This window comes from Tupaia chinensis, unplaced genomic scaffold (genome assembly GCF_000334495.1).
Source record: "Tupaia chinensis unplaced genomic scaffold, TupChi_1.0 Scaffold147880_1, whole genome shotgun sequence".
NCBI classification, from domain to species: domain Eukaryota; kingdom Metazoa; phylum Chordata; class Mammalia; order Scandentia; family Tupaiidae; genus Tupaia; species Tupaia belangeri.
This window is the reverse complement of record NW_006207730.1, coordinates 72,371-87,099: the sequence shown is the minus strand read 5'-3', so window position 1 is coordinate 87,099 and position 14,729 is coordinate 72,371. Positions and strand designations below refer to the sequence as shown.

Sequence of the window (14,729 nt, the reverse complement as noted above, 5' to 3'; positions counted from 1 at the left end):
AGACAGACAGAGAGAGACAGAAAGCGAGAAATCACCCCCAAGGGGGATGGCCACGCCGCAATCCCTTCTCCTCCAGTCTCATCTAGGGATCTTGGGCATGCACGCACACGCGCCCAGCGTGAGTTTTAAGCCACCGGGTCCAGGAAGCGAACTGCGATCGACTACGTGGGAGTCCAGCGACATAGCCATTATGCTAACTACTGGTCCCAAGAATTCTTAAAACTCAATAATAGGAAAACAAACAGCCCAATTAAAAAGTAGACCAGGGGGCTAGAGGGTGACTCAGTAGTAATACAATGCTTTGCAAGGCTGACCCACATGGGAAGGCTCCAGGTTCATGGTTGGAGACTTCCCTGAACACTCTAGGTTCACCATGCCCATGACCCAGGGCTGACTGAAGCTGGAAGTGGATTACTTTCCTGGAATTGATATTTTAAGAAAGAAAATATATATATTAGGACCAGCAGTTAGTGTAATGGCTATGTCTCTGGACTCGCATGTAGTCGACCACGGTTCGCGTCCTAGACCCGGTGGCTTAAAACTCATGCCAGGCGTTTGTGCATGTGTGCCCAAGATCCTGAGAGGAGAATGGAGAAGGGATTGCGGCATGGCCATCCCCCATGGGGGTGATTTCTCGCTTTCTGTCTCTCTGTCTCTTTCTGTCTGTCTGGCGAGTGCTCGCACCCTATAGTAAAAACTTCTAAAAAAAAAAGAAAATATGAAAACACACAAGGTATCTGAGAATTTTGACCCAGAATAACCAACAAGACACATCCTAATAAAATTACTAGACTAAATAAACTATTATAAAATGGACCAAAGACCTTAACAGGCACCTTACCAATGAAGATATACAAGCAAATAAGTATATGAAAAGGTGTTCCACATGATGTCATCAGGACAGTGCAAATTACAGCAATAAGATTGAGCTAACTCTGTGGCTTGGTGGTTAAGGCAGCCAACTCCTGCATGACCAACTGCACAGTTTGCATCTCAGCCCTGGCGACTTGAGAAACCTGCAAGGCATGTGTGTGTGTGCATGCCCAGAATCTACAAAGAAGGGAGAGGTTAAGGAGATGGGATTGCAATGTGACCATTTCTAATGGGGATGCTTTTCCCTCTCTCACTCTGTTTTTTTCCAGCAAGTACATGTGCTTTCTAGTACACACACACATAAATGAGATAACATTGTTTGTCTGTTAGAATGGCCAAATATAGAACACCTTAAATGTAAATGTAGTACACCTTCAAATTAGTACTCAACCAACTGCATATTGAGTATTAGAGATGCAGTTTAAATATAAAGATACAGATTGGTTGGAAATAAAACAATCAAAATAGATACACTGTGCTAGTAGTAAGCATAAGAAAGCTATAGTAGATATTGAATAAAACCCAGATGAGTACAAGGTATGGTCAGAAGGTCTGAAAGAGATGGAGCAGTCTAGTCCTTAATGAACTCTCGAAACTGATCCAGAGGTCTCCCAGGACATAGTCCCACACCGAGGAGAAATTGGGTGAGTAGAACTGAAATTAAGTAGAACAGGAACAATAAAAAAGAAAGAAGCTCTGCTAAAAGTGGGAGAGAAGACTAAAATTAAGAACTCCAATCAAGCAAGTTATCATGTTTCTTTAATGTACATCAGAACAATAGACTGGAAGACTCTGTGAAGTTAGAAAAGCCACCGTGACACATGCTGCATTCTAAAAGTTTGGGAAAACTTATTTCACCCAAAAATGAACTACAGGTTGTAGTTATGGTTGCACAACTCTGATTATATTAAAAATCACTGAACTGTACATTTTAAATGTGGGAATTTTATTGTATATGAAGTATACCTCAAAGCTGTAAAAAAAATGAACATAATATTACCAAGGTCAAATCCCACACAAAAATTTTATAATGGAAAAAATGAGCATTAGAAAGCACTCCAAAAAGACATGCTCAAGTAAAACCAGAACAAATCTGAAATACAATATTTAAAACTGAGTTGGGAGAGAATTAGAAAATACCATAGGGCATGGAAGAACTGTATAAAGCAGGCTTAGAAAAACACAGAAATATAATAACTTTGGAAAATAAAAAGCTTATTTCATAAATGAAGGCTAAAGTAAAAGGAAACAAGAAGGAGTGGACACAACAGAAAATGCCTTTTACTAGGTTAAAAAGAAGGAACTTTTTTTAATCAAAACAAACAAACAGAACTCAAGAAAAAGGGGCTTTTTTTTTTTTTTTAGTTTATTCATTCACCTTTTCCATGATAGAGAGGGACAGGGGACAGGCCCTTCCACACAACCCCTCATGTTTCAGTATACCCCCAGCCCAGATTATGGGAATGTGCACACATGCCTAGCATGTAGAGGGAGACCCTAGGATGAGAACCTGGGGACCCTCCCATGGAGATCGAGAACTGAAGAGCAATGTGTCACAATGCTATGCCACTGTCTGGCTAAGAGTGACAAATATTAAAGATAGCAAAGACCTAACATGGCTAATATCTGAAGAAGAAAGTACATCAAAACAAGGAAAACATTAAAAGCTAATATTAAGGAACTTTCTTATAATTAAAAAAGTTTAAAGAATTATTCATTTATTTAATTTATTACTATTTTCTTTTTTTCTCTTTTTTTGGAGAGGTTTTTGCTATAGGGCGTGTGCACTCGCCAGACAGAGAGAAACAGAAAGACAGAAAGCGAGAAATCACCCCCCAGAGGGGATGGCCACGCCGCAATCCCTTCTCCATTCTCCTCTCGAGATCTTGGGCACACATGCACATGCACCTGGCGTGAGTTTAAGCCACGGGGTCCGGGGGACTCGAACCATGGTCGACTATGTGGGAGTCCAGCGACATAGCCATTATGCTAACTGCTGGCCCCACTACTTTCTAATTTGAACAGGGAGAGACGGAGAGAAAGAAAGAAAGGGAAAGTGAGAAAGCAAGTGGCCAGGTCCAGGACTTGAACCATGGTCAGCCATGTGGGAGTCTAGCACCTCAACCACCGTGCCACCTGTTGGCTCCAGAATTAAAATTTTAAGAAAGAGAAGAGTTAATATGAAAAGGCAAACCAAAGGGCTGACCCCATAGCCTAGTGGTTAAGGGGGCCAGATCCCATGTGACTGAACTACATTTCAACTCCCAGCCCTGGAAGCTTGAAAAACATGCCAGATATGTATGCATACATTCCCCATATCCCAACATGATGGTGAAATAGAGGAGAAGGGATTGCAGGGTGACCGCACCCCGTTGGGGGTGCTTCTTCCCCACCTCATATTTCACTGGTGAGCTCATGCACTCTGGCAAGTACACGCACCCCCCCCCCAAAAAAAATGTATACTGCATACCTGAGAGTTTTGACCCAGAATAATTAACAAGATACATTCTTATTTTTTTTAAGAATTATTTTACTTAACTTTATTATTTATTTATTTATCTTAATTTTACCAGAGTAAGAGAGAGGGAAAGAAAGAAAGTGAGAAAGCAAGGTGCCAGATCCGGGACTCAAACAATGGTCAGCCATGTGGGAGTCCAGCACCCTTAACCACCATGCTACCTTCCGGCCCTGCAACAAGACCCATTCTAATAAAATCACTAGACTTAAAAAAGAATGCCATGGGCACCTCAGCAAAAATAACAGGTGATTTATAAAGAAAAGAAATGTAAATTACCCTCACACATTTTAATGCCTACACTTTATGCCAAAGAAAGATGGCATATGAGCCAAGGATTTCACATCTGGTAAAATGAACTTTTAAGTATAAAGGGTATAGGCATTTATCAACATGCAGGAACTTGAGAAATATTTTTCCCTAACCCCTTCCTGATGAATTTACAAGAGAACAAGCATCAGACAATAAAGATGATAAGTGAGACATTAACATAAAGACTGGTGGTGAATGTTAAATGTATAGCTGCTTGTAGAACTAAGACTATGTGGGTGTTAAAAGGGAGAGTAGAATATGTAATGCCCATGTACTCAGATAATGTAGTGTATAACTATTCTTAAAAATTGAGAAGTGGGGAAGACATATGCAAAAAAATTTTGTTCTCAGTGATTATGTTGTTGGCAGTGTTAGCGTTATTATTCCAAGACTCTGTAATATGAGATGATATAAATGAATATTTATGAGATATCCTAATCCTACCATCCTCTGTCTTTCAGAACTAGGACTTACAGTGTGGAAAAGTACAGATGTAATTCAAAATGGAAAAAAAAAAAAAAAAAAGAAGAAACCCTGAATATAAACTCTTGAGAAATTTTATTTAAAAGTAAACTTCCTGGGGTGGGGTGGGGCAGGGGGGCAGCAGGTTGTGTGGCAGTTAAGGCACTGGACCCCCACATTGCTATGGTTTAAGTACTGGACCCAGCGGCTTGAAAATTATGCAGGGTATATGTGCATGCATGCGAAAATCCTGAGAGAAAAATGGGAGAGAAGGGATCACAGCATGGCCATCCCCCCTGAGGAGGAGTGATTTCTCACTTTCCCTCTTACTGTCTCTGTCTCTATCCTGAGGGTGTATGTGCTATATGGCAAAAACCTTAAAATAAACTTAATAAAATAAAATAAACACGCATCCATCCAGTTAGTGTGGTGGTTAAGGCAGCTGGATCCCACATAGCTAACTGTGCATTTAAAGTCTCAGACCTGGTTGTTTGAAAAACACACTGGGTGCGTGTGTGTTTGTGCCAAAAATCCCAAGAGGAGAATGGAGGAGAAGGGGTTGCAATGTGGTCATCCCACAAGGGGTAATTTCTCACTTTTTTTCTGTGTCCATCTGGTGAACACATGTACCCTATAGGGGAGAAAACAAGTAAACACACACACCCCTTAATTTTATCCACTGAAAAGTCTTAGAAAAAAGGACCAACCCAGAAGCAACGAGTATGTCTAGTAATCCAGATTGTACTCAAACACCATTCCCATTAAAAGAAATCAGGATGTCTTTAGAGAAATATCAAATTCCATGTCTGAGATAGGAAATGATTACCAAAGTCATATCAAAAGAACTCAGGAGCCAATTTGAAGATGTTCCTACTGTCCAGTTCGGCTTCAAAAAGGATAGTTGGCAGCAAAAACAAGTGTATCCAACACCCAAATCTTGGTTTTTGCCACTGTTCTCCAATAAAGGAATCAGGGCTTTTTGGTGAAATAACTAATTCTAGGGCTAGGTCCAGGAATATACAAGATGAGCTAAGAGCGTCTTTTAGTACTAGGAAAAAAGGAAGAGCTCAGAAACAAAACGGTGAGTTAAAGGGACACAAGAGACAGCTGAAGGAACTTTGGACAAAAACGGAGAGAATTTGAGCAGGAAAATAAGTAACAGTATTAACAAGGAATGAAATAAATACTCATGAGTCCACAGTGGTAGAAATAAATGATCAAATAAATAAATAAATGAGGTTGGATTTTTAAAAGCAAAGATAATCTTAAATGGCCAATGAAAAACATTTGTAATTTCCATGTAGAGGATTGTGGGAGATAGTTTATAATCTGAAAAGATCTGTGGTATCAACCATTGGTCCAGTTAGAGATGGGTAAAATTGTACTTAACAATAGCTCATTAGGAAGACAGAAAACTTTAATTCACTGTGAGTTCTGTAAGATATCATAATTTTTAGCCACATATCTTAGTGTCTTTAACTCTTTCTCTTTAAATGTTTACTGTGATTTATTATTTATTTATAATCATTGCACATCTTTGTAGGGTACAGAATAGTCTTTAAAAACATGTATACAGGGGTCAGCAGGTGGTGTAATGGTTAAGGCACTGAACTCCCACATGGTCAACTGCAGCTTGAGTCCTAGACCTGGCAGTTTAGAACTCCTGCGGGAAACATGTGCTTGCACACCCAAAATCCCGAGAGGAGAATGGAGGAGAAGGGATTGCAGGGTGGCCACCCCCCCTGGGGGGGGGATGGTGTCTCATTTTCTGTCTCTCTGACGAGTACATGCACCCTGTAGCAAAAATCTCTCAAAACAAAACAAAAAGCATGTATATGATGCATAATAAACAAATGGAGGATATAAACATATTTACCACCTTGAACATTTAACATAACATTGTGAATATTTGAAATCTCCAATGGATATTCTATAAATATGTACTGAATTGTCTATGACAGTCTTTACTGTGAGGTACAGTTCTGGAAAAAAAAAAGAATTGATTAAAAATTGGGCAATGGGCCCCAGGTGGCATGGTAGTTAAAGACACTGGACTCCCACATAGCCAATCATGGTTCGAGTCCTGGACCTGGCGACTTGCTCTTTCTCTTTCTGTCTCTCTCTGAACAAAATTGAAAAATAATAATAGTAAATAAATCATTATTTTTTAAAAATCATACAAGAAACAATTCCATAAATTAACAAAAATAATCTTAACAGAGCCAATGAAAAGAATTTTAATTTCCATGTAGATGACTGCGTGAGATATGAGTTTATACTCTGAAAAAAATCTGTGGATATAAATTTTTTGATTTTAGCCTTTATTTATTTAAAGTGATTTTCAAGTTGCCAGGTCCAAAACTTGAATCACAAATATATGCTTGCTTTTTTAATGCTTTGCACCTTAACCACCATGTCATCTGTTGACCCCTGACCCCCAATTTTAGCATTTTGTAAAAATTTTATTTATTGTTATTGCTAACTTGTTATAAGATATGTGTGTGCACCAGAGAGGAGCAGAGAGAGAAAGAGAGAGAGAATGAGAAAGCAAGCCACCAGGTCTAGGACTCAAGCCGTGGTCAGCCATGTGGGAGACCAGCACCTTAACCATTAGGCCACCTGTTGGCTCCTTTAGCTTTTTTTTTTTTTTTTTGGAGAGGTTTTTGCTCACCAGGCAGACAGAGAGAGAGAGACAGAAAGCGAGAAATCACCCCCCAGGGGGGGATGGCCATGCCACAATCCCTTCTCCCTTCTCCTCTCAGAATCTTGGGCACGCATGCACACGCGCCCGGTGTGAGTTTTAAGCCACCGGGTCCAGGACGTGAACTGTGGTCAACTACATAGGAGTCCAGCGACATAGCCATTATGCTAACTGCTGGTCCCTCCTTTAGCATTTTTTTAAAAATTTATTCCAAAAAAAGACTCAGCTGTAACATTTTGGACTTTTCCTCTATTGTCTGTTGTGTTATGCAGTGAGTAATGATTATAATAGTAACCATCTATCAGATAATTAGTGGATTTGTATTTAAACCTATTTGTGTGTAAAATTGTTACATCTACATTTAGTCCCAACATTCAATTTTATTATCAGTATGTGTGTACTTATCCTTTTCTTCCAGTTGTTTTGTGTTCTCTTAGTTCTATTTGTGTCACTTTAGCTTTCCTGGTAGAGAGGTCTCTTAAGTATTTCCTGAAGGGCCAGTTTCATTTTGGTGAATTCTTTCAGCATGTTTATCTGGGAATGATTTTATTTTTCCTTCTCCCTAGAAGGATAATCTTGCCAGGTATAGTACTCTTGGCTGAAATTGCTCTTCTTCTAGAGTTTTAAGTGTGTCTTCCCATTATTTCCTTGCCTACATTATTTCAGTTGAGAGATCCAGTGTTAGTCTAATGGAGTAACCTTTGTAAGTGACTTGACATTTCTCTCTTGGCAATTTTAGAATTTTGTCTTTGTCTTTGATTTTTACCAATTTGGCTGTAATATGCCTTGGGAGAGAATCTTGTTATATCTATTTGGTGTCCTTTGTATTTCTTGGATTTGGATGTCTGCATGCTACTGTAAGTTTGGAAAATTTTATGAAAGATGTTTTCTATGCCTTTACCTGTCTCTTCACTTTCTGGGATACCTATTATACAGCTATCTGACTGTTTGATGGTGTCTAGGATTTCCTGTATATTGTCCTTGTTATTAATGGTTATTCTGTTCTTTTCAGTTGCTTGAACTATGTCAGGGGTTTTGTCTTCAAGATCAGAGATTTCTCTGCATGGTCTATTCTGCTGTTGATACTTTTGAGGGAGGTTTTGGTTTCCTGCAATGTATTCTTTATCTCCAGAAGTTCTGATTGATCTTTTTTCAGTGTGTCTATCTCCTTATAGAGTTTCTCCTTCATGTCATGGAATGATTTTCTCATCTTCTGCAACTGGTTCTCTGTTTTCTCTTGCTTCTTGTTGAGTATTGTTACAATGGATATTCTAAATTCCTTTTCTGATATTTCTATGATCTCTTCTATTTTATCCATTGTTGGTGATGAATGATGATGCTTTGAGGGGGAAGTATTTACTAATTTTCTCCTATTTGAGCACTGCTTCAGTTTTTTTTTTTTTTTAGTCATCTGGTGGTATACTCACTTCTTCCTACATCTTTGGAGTATGTTTCTGTAACTATGTGCTCCTGCACGTCCCTATGACATGTGTAAGATCTGTGCCAATTTCTCTCCTCTATTGTGGGTGGGAGTATGGAATCTATAGTAGGAGTTTAGAATTTAGGTATTCAGAGGGGAGTTTCTCTCTTTTTACTTCTAAGAGTCTCCTATTTTTCAGGTGTTTGGTTCTTGTATACCCAAACCTAACTGCTCCTAATGGATACAGGTTGTGCTGACAAGTAGAAGTAAGGTGGTAAACCACTTCATGTGGTGAGCAAGTGCATTGCATAGCTGGAAGGCCCTCTTCCCCCATAGTAGGCTGGGCAGGGATGCCTGCTGATGAACTCAAGCAACTTGATTTGGGCCTGCCTGTTGGTCCTTCTATCTCTGGGAATAAAAATATGTTTTTATTAAAACAAATGTAATTTAGTATCTTAGATGGGATTCTGGAACTGAAAAGAGACCTTAGGTAAAACCTAAGAAAATCTGAATAACGTTTAGACTTTAGTTGTTAATCACATAACTGTATTGGTTCATTAGCTGTGATAGAGAAACCATAGTAATGTAAGATGTTAACAACAGGGGAAACTAATTATGAGTAGGTGTTAACTCTATACTGTCTTTTTGATTTTTCTGTATCTGAAACTTTATAAATTTAAAATTTTATTAAAATATTTTAAAAAAATAATTGCAGTTGGTGGAAATTCATCAGCTATTTTTTTAAGAGGTTTTTGCTATAGGGCACATGTGCTCACCAGAAAGACAGAGAGAGACAGAGAGACCGAAAGTGAGGAGTCACCCTCCAGGGGGAATGGCCACACTGCAATCCCTTCTCCTCCATTCTCCTCTCATGATCTTGGGCATGCACGCACACTCCCCTGGCATGAGTTTAAGCTACTGGATCTGGGACTCGAACCGTGGTCAACTACATGGGAGTCTAGTGACATAGCCATTATGCTAATTGCTGGTCCCAATGTTTAAATTCATGAGTTTATAATTATACTTTAGAACAAAAATGTACTGTCCAACTTTAGAGGATGATAGGGAATATATTTATAATATTAAAAATCATAAACAAAGGGAAAGGATTAAGTATTTCTCTTTCCTATTGGGGAACTAAATAGTAGTAGATGAGAGGAAACCTCTTTTTTTTTCCACCTTTTTTAAAGTTGTTTTTTTTGCCACGTATACATGGGCACATATGCTCACTAGAGAGAGAAACAGTGAAAGGGAAAGTGAGAAATCACCCCCTGGGGGGTATGGGCATGCTGAAGTCCCACCTTGTTCATTCTCCTCTTGGGATTTTGGGCATGTATGCACACGTGCCTCACGTGAGTTTTAAGCTGCCAGATCTGAGGCTCAAACTGCAGTTAGCCATGTGGGAGTCCAGCACCTTATCCTCTATGCCACCTGCTGGCCCCAAGGAAACCTCTTTTTATAAAAGTATTACAGTTAATAAGAAAGAAATATTGGGCCAGCAGGTTGCATTTGGTTAAGTGTTGAATCCCCTATGTCCAATCCTGCAGTTGAGTCCTGGACTGGCAGTTTGAAGAACATGCTGGGCATATGTGCCTGTGTGCCCAAGATCTCAAGAGGAGAATGGAGGAGAAGGGACTATGGAATGGCCATCTCCCCTTGGAAGTGATTTCTCACTTTCTCTCTCCATCTCTGTCTGGTAAACACACATGCCTTACAGCAAACTTAAAAGAAAGAAAGAAAGAAAGGTTAGAATTAAGAATATTACCTTTTTGAAATCCTGGTAAATTAATAGGTCTAGATATTCAGAATCAATGGCTACTAACATAATACCAAATAAAGATTTTTTATGCCTCCTAATGAAGGAACACAGTATCCCCTGTAGTCAGGCTTCAGTTATCAAACCTGAGTCATATTAAGGCTCTGTGTCCCGTTGTCAATCTTCAGGAAATACAGAAGAACATTGTAGACTGCATTATGAGTATGTAATCAGCAAAATTCATACTTCAGGAAACTACAGGTCAAACACTCCAGCTTCAATAGATAATTTGTAAGAAAAGAAAGAGATAGACAGGGAACATATAGATTGAAAAAGATATCAAGGAGTGGGCAGGTGGTATGGTGGTTTAAGGGACTGGACTACTACATGGCTGACCACAGTTCAAGTCCCAGACCTGGTGGCTTGCTTTCTCATTTTCTATCACTCTCTCTCTGTCTCTGGTCAAATTAAAAATAAGAACAGTAGGGGCCAACAGATGACATGGTTGAGGCACTGGACTCCCATATAGTCAACCACAGTTCGAGTCCCATACATGGTGGCTTGCTTTCTCACTCACCCTCTCCCTCTTTCTGTCTCTCTCTTGTCAAATGGAAGAGTGATAATAATAAAATAATTAATTTTTAAATAATAATCAATAAAATTAAATCTTTAAAAGATATCAAAATGTTTTAAATAAGACTAACCTCAAAACCTTGCTGAATGAAATAAGTCAGGCACAAAAGACTAAATATTGCCAAATTTTATTTTTATGAAATGTCCAGAATAGGCAAATCTATAAAGAGAATAGTAGATTACTAGTTGCTAAAGGCAGGGGCAAGAGAAGGAATGGAAATAGCTGGAAATGGAAATGGAAAGGGCACATGGCATCTTTTGAGGGTGGTGGAATTATTTTTTAATTGGATTGTGGTGTGGTTGTACAACCTTACACTAAAAATTATTGATTGATTTTTTTAAAAATTAAATGTACATGCAGCTGGCAGGTGGTATAGTGGTTAAGGGTGTCAGACTCCCACATGGCCACATGCCTGACTGTGGTTCAAGTCCCGGACCTGGTGGCTTGCTGTCTCACTTTCTCTCTCTCTCTCTCTCTCTCTCTTTCTCTCTTTCTCTCTTTTTCCCTCTCTGGTTAAATTAAAATACATAAATAAATGAATAAAGTTAAAATAATTCTTTTTTTAAAAAAAGTAAATGCATAGATGAAAAGCAGTGGTGTTTTGAGATGCATATTTGGGTAGTAAACTCTAGGAAATTGTTACTATAAAATGTAAGATAGTGGTTTTGTGAGTGGAGGAGGGTTATAATTTGTATGGAGCATGTGGAAAGGCTTCTGGGATTAATACAGGAGATCTTTTTTTTGAACTTTTAATTGGCACATAATTATATATATTTATGGGTTACAGTATTGTTTGTTTGCTTTTTTTGTTTTAGCCATAGGGCACATGCACTCATTGGAGAGAGACAGAAAGTGCCTGAAAGATAGAAATTGAGAAATACCCTCCCCACGGGGGATGGCCACTCCACAGCCCCTTCTCTATTCTCCTCTCAGGATTTTGGACACATTCACTGGGTGTGATTTTTTTTTTTTCAGGAAAGAAAAAAAGATTTAATGGGTTTTGTTTTAGATAATACTTAATACTTAAACAGTCAGAACACATTGACTGTTTTTTTCTGTACATTATATTTACACAAGAACTGATTTTACCTTTCCAAAAACAGTTGCCCAGGAGGAAGAAAAATCAACCTGTAGTAGTTTCTAGGGCCCATACTGCCTCCTCAGGTCAGCTGTCCCCTAACAGAGCAATGAACTAAAAAGTAGATGTCTTCTTTCCATTCCCACTTATGTTTTAACTTGAAATGTTTCTGAATAGGAAGTGTGTTTGTTTGGATATAACAAGCTAGATGACTACCCTAATTCAGGATTGTGTTTCATCCCAGGAGACCTGGCAACAGATTGGGTTGAGAATTACCCCTTATCTACAGGAATTCTGTGATGAAGCCAAAGATCCACATAACTAGTGTAAAATCCTCTGTAAAATGAAGGGACTTCTTCAGGCCATCTGCTGTGTCCCATCCAGTCTGTCAAACTGGTATCAAAGCTCAGATCTTCCACAGCATAAAGACTTGTCCCCTCTGCAATGGTGGATGCAGAAAGGAAGGTACATCATATTGGGGGATGAGCTTTCAGATGCAAAAAAAAAAGACTATGCTAGACTAAAGCAGATTAATAAACTTTTTTTTTTTTGAGAGATTTTCACTGTAGGGCGCGTGCGCTTGCCAGACAGACAGAGAGAGACATAGAGACAGAAAGCGAGAAATCACCCCCCAGGGGGAATGGTCACGCCACAATCCCTTTTCCTCCATTCTCCTCTCGGGATCTTGGGCACGCACGCACACGCGCCCGGCGTGAGTTTTAAGCCACCGGGTCCGGGACACGAACCGCGGTTGACTACGGGGGAGTCCAGCGACATAGCCATTACGCTAACTGCTGGTTCCCAATAAACTCATTTTTTTAAATCATACTTACGGGATACATATTGAATAGTTTGAAATTTATATCCTGTAAAACTATGGCAATCTACAGTTTTAAATACACAAACAAGACTTTGCAAGGGGATATAAAATTTGAGAATAAGTTCAGAGAATTGCTTCCTAGGGTCTTAGACCATAATCTACATCCATGATGCCTCCGTGATACATATTTTTTGAGGTTATCTGTACAAGGGTATTTCTTATCTCACAGAGGCTTGGAAACACTTCTATTTTATTTTTTAAGAAGTATCAAAACATTATGATTCAAGAATTTGAAACCCTAATGTTATAGGCAAAGCCTCATTTTTACAAAATATGAAACACTCTGTTTCTTGTACTTCTAATAGCTCATCAAGAGATGCCACAACTAAATCATGTTTCTTCAGCATTTCTGGGTAGCGGGACACTGCCTGCTCAATCCTTGCTGAATGCTGCACAAGAGTGATGAGCTTCATGTCTTGCACTTCCGGCATTCCACTTAAGTTTGGGATTGAGGTAATCTGTAATTTGATACCAGGATGATTCTGCGGTTCTACCTTGGTTGTCTGGGGTACTACTACAACCTATTCCCTCGCTTTTGGAGAAAGACAAGGCTTTTCAGATACCATCTTCATGACTAGCTCTTCTACTGATGTTTTATTAGTTTCAGCAACTACACAGTCAGAGCTTATTTCTTCCTCATTTCTGTTCAAGTCTTGCAAAATATTAAGAACAGCTTCTTGCAATTCTTGTATTGGTGTTGCTCCATTTTTAATGGTTTCTTCATATAGTCCATTAACATTAAAGCTGCCTTTATGTGCCAACAACTTTGCTTTTCAGATCCAGAATTTAGCAGATTTTTCAGTTTCAGGAATGCTGAACAATATGGTAAATATTTCATTAGAAGATACACCCCCTTCAATGAGCTGTAGACATTCACTCAGAGTGTTGTTAATTTTGTTGGACAGTTTAAGTTGGGCTTTCTTTTCCTCCTCCTCTTTTTCAATGCTCTTCCAGAATGAAATATTCATTTCCTCTATTATTTTTCTTTTTTTTTTAAGTTCCATAGGAGGCCATTTTTAAATTTTCCCTTTAGATTTCTGCCATTCTTCTAGTTGTTTCCTTCGATCTTCTGCTGTTAGCTTCTTTTTCATATCTGGATTAGTTTGAGTTTCATTTAGGACTCCTTTCCTATTTATGGTTATGCGACCAGCTTGTGTTTTGGGAGCTGTCTTATTCAGAAAATGATTCTGAGGAACAGTCTTTTTCAACTTGGAGTACAAAGTCTGTGCTTTTTGTTGAAAGTTGTTGTATTTATTACCATTGGTTCCATCTGCTCTAATGCTTGGGGTGCTTGGAATAACTGAATTAAAGTTGGCAGTTGTCAGATGAGACCTCTGGCTATGGCTTTTGATCTCTGAAGTACACATGGTGGTGGAGGTCTAAAACAAGGTTGAGTGGATTTCCGATTTTCCTTCACATTTGGATGTTTGTTATCATACTCACTCTGAAGAAAATTGGGGTATATCCTGGGTTTAGAAGGTTTTACATTCTGTTCATTAACAAGGTATGACTGTAACTTAGTTTATTTAGTCCTTTGTATTTACTTCTACTAACCTTTATGTCCTTGACCACTGGTTTCTTTGACACTTGAGTCCTATTAAAGGTTTGAAATAAGGTGAGAGGGAACTGTCCTTGAGTGTTTTTCCCCTGGTCTTATAGGACCTGCTCCTTTGGACAACTGCTGTGACTTTACTGGTAGAGTCCTGATTTGTGTTTCTCCAACAAGTTGCTTATTAACTCTGTCTTTAAGAACATCACTATTCACTGAACTTTTGCCCATGGCTTGTTTAGGAGCCAAACTTCCCTTGATTGGATTATGAGAGTTAGTCTTCGTCTTAGTTATGGTGTATGATTCAGGATCTGGCATCCTCTTGGGTTCTGATAAGATTTGGGGCAAGTTCTCTTTGTTCATCTCTTTCAAAAAGATATCCGAAGATTGGTTTTCAACAGGGGTACTGTCCACAGAGTCTATACTTTTAGCGTTTCCTTGATCTGTTACTTGCTGCTTTATAGGTTTCAATTCCTGCATATTGAGTGACCCCACAGGTTTTTCTTGACAGTTCTCCTGTAGTAGATGATCCACCTTCATGCATCTGAT

General features: G+C 38.9%; 1 protein-coding gene and 1 pseudogene across 4 annotated transcripts in view; one reads left to right on the top strand and one right to left on the bottom strand.

Moving 5' to 3' along the window:
- Window positions 1-14,729, top strand: part of IGBP1 (immunoglobulin binding protein 1) — a 45,552-nt gene that overhangs the window by 27,863 nt on the left and 2,960 nt on the right. The window lies entirely within an intron of this gene.
- Window positions 12,811-14,729, bottom strand: part of LOC102501426 (cytoskeleton-associated protein 2-like) — a 3,040-nt pseudogene continuing 1,121 nt past the window's right edge.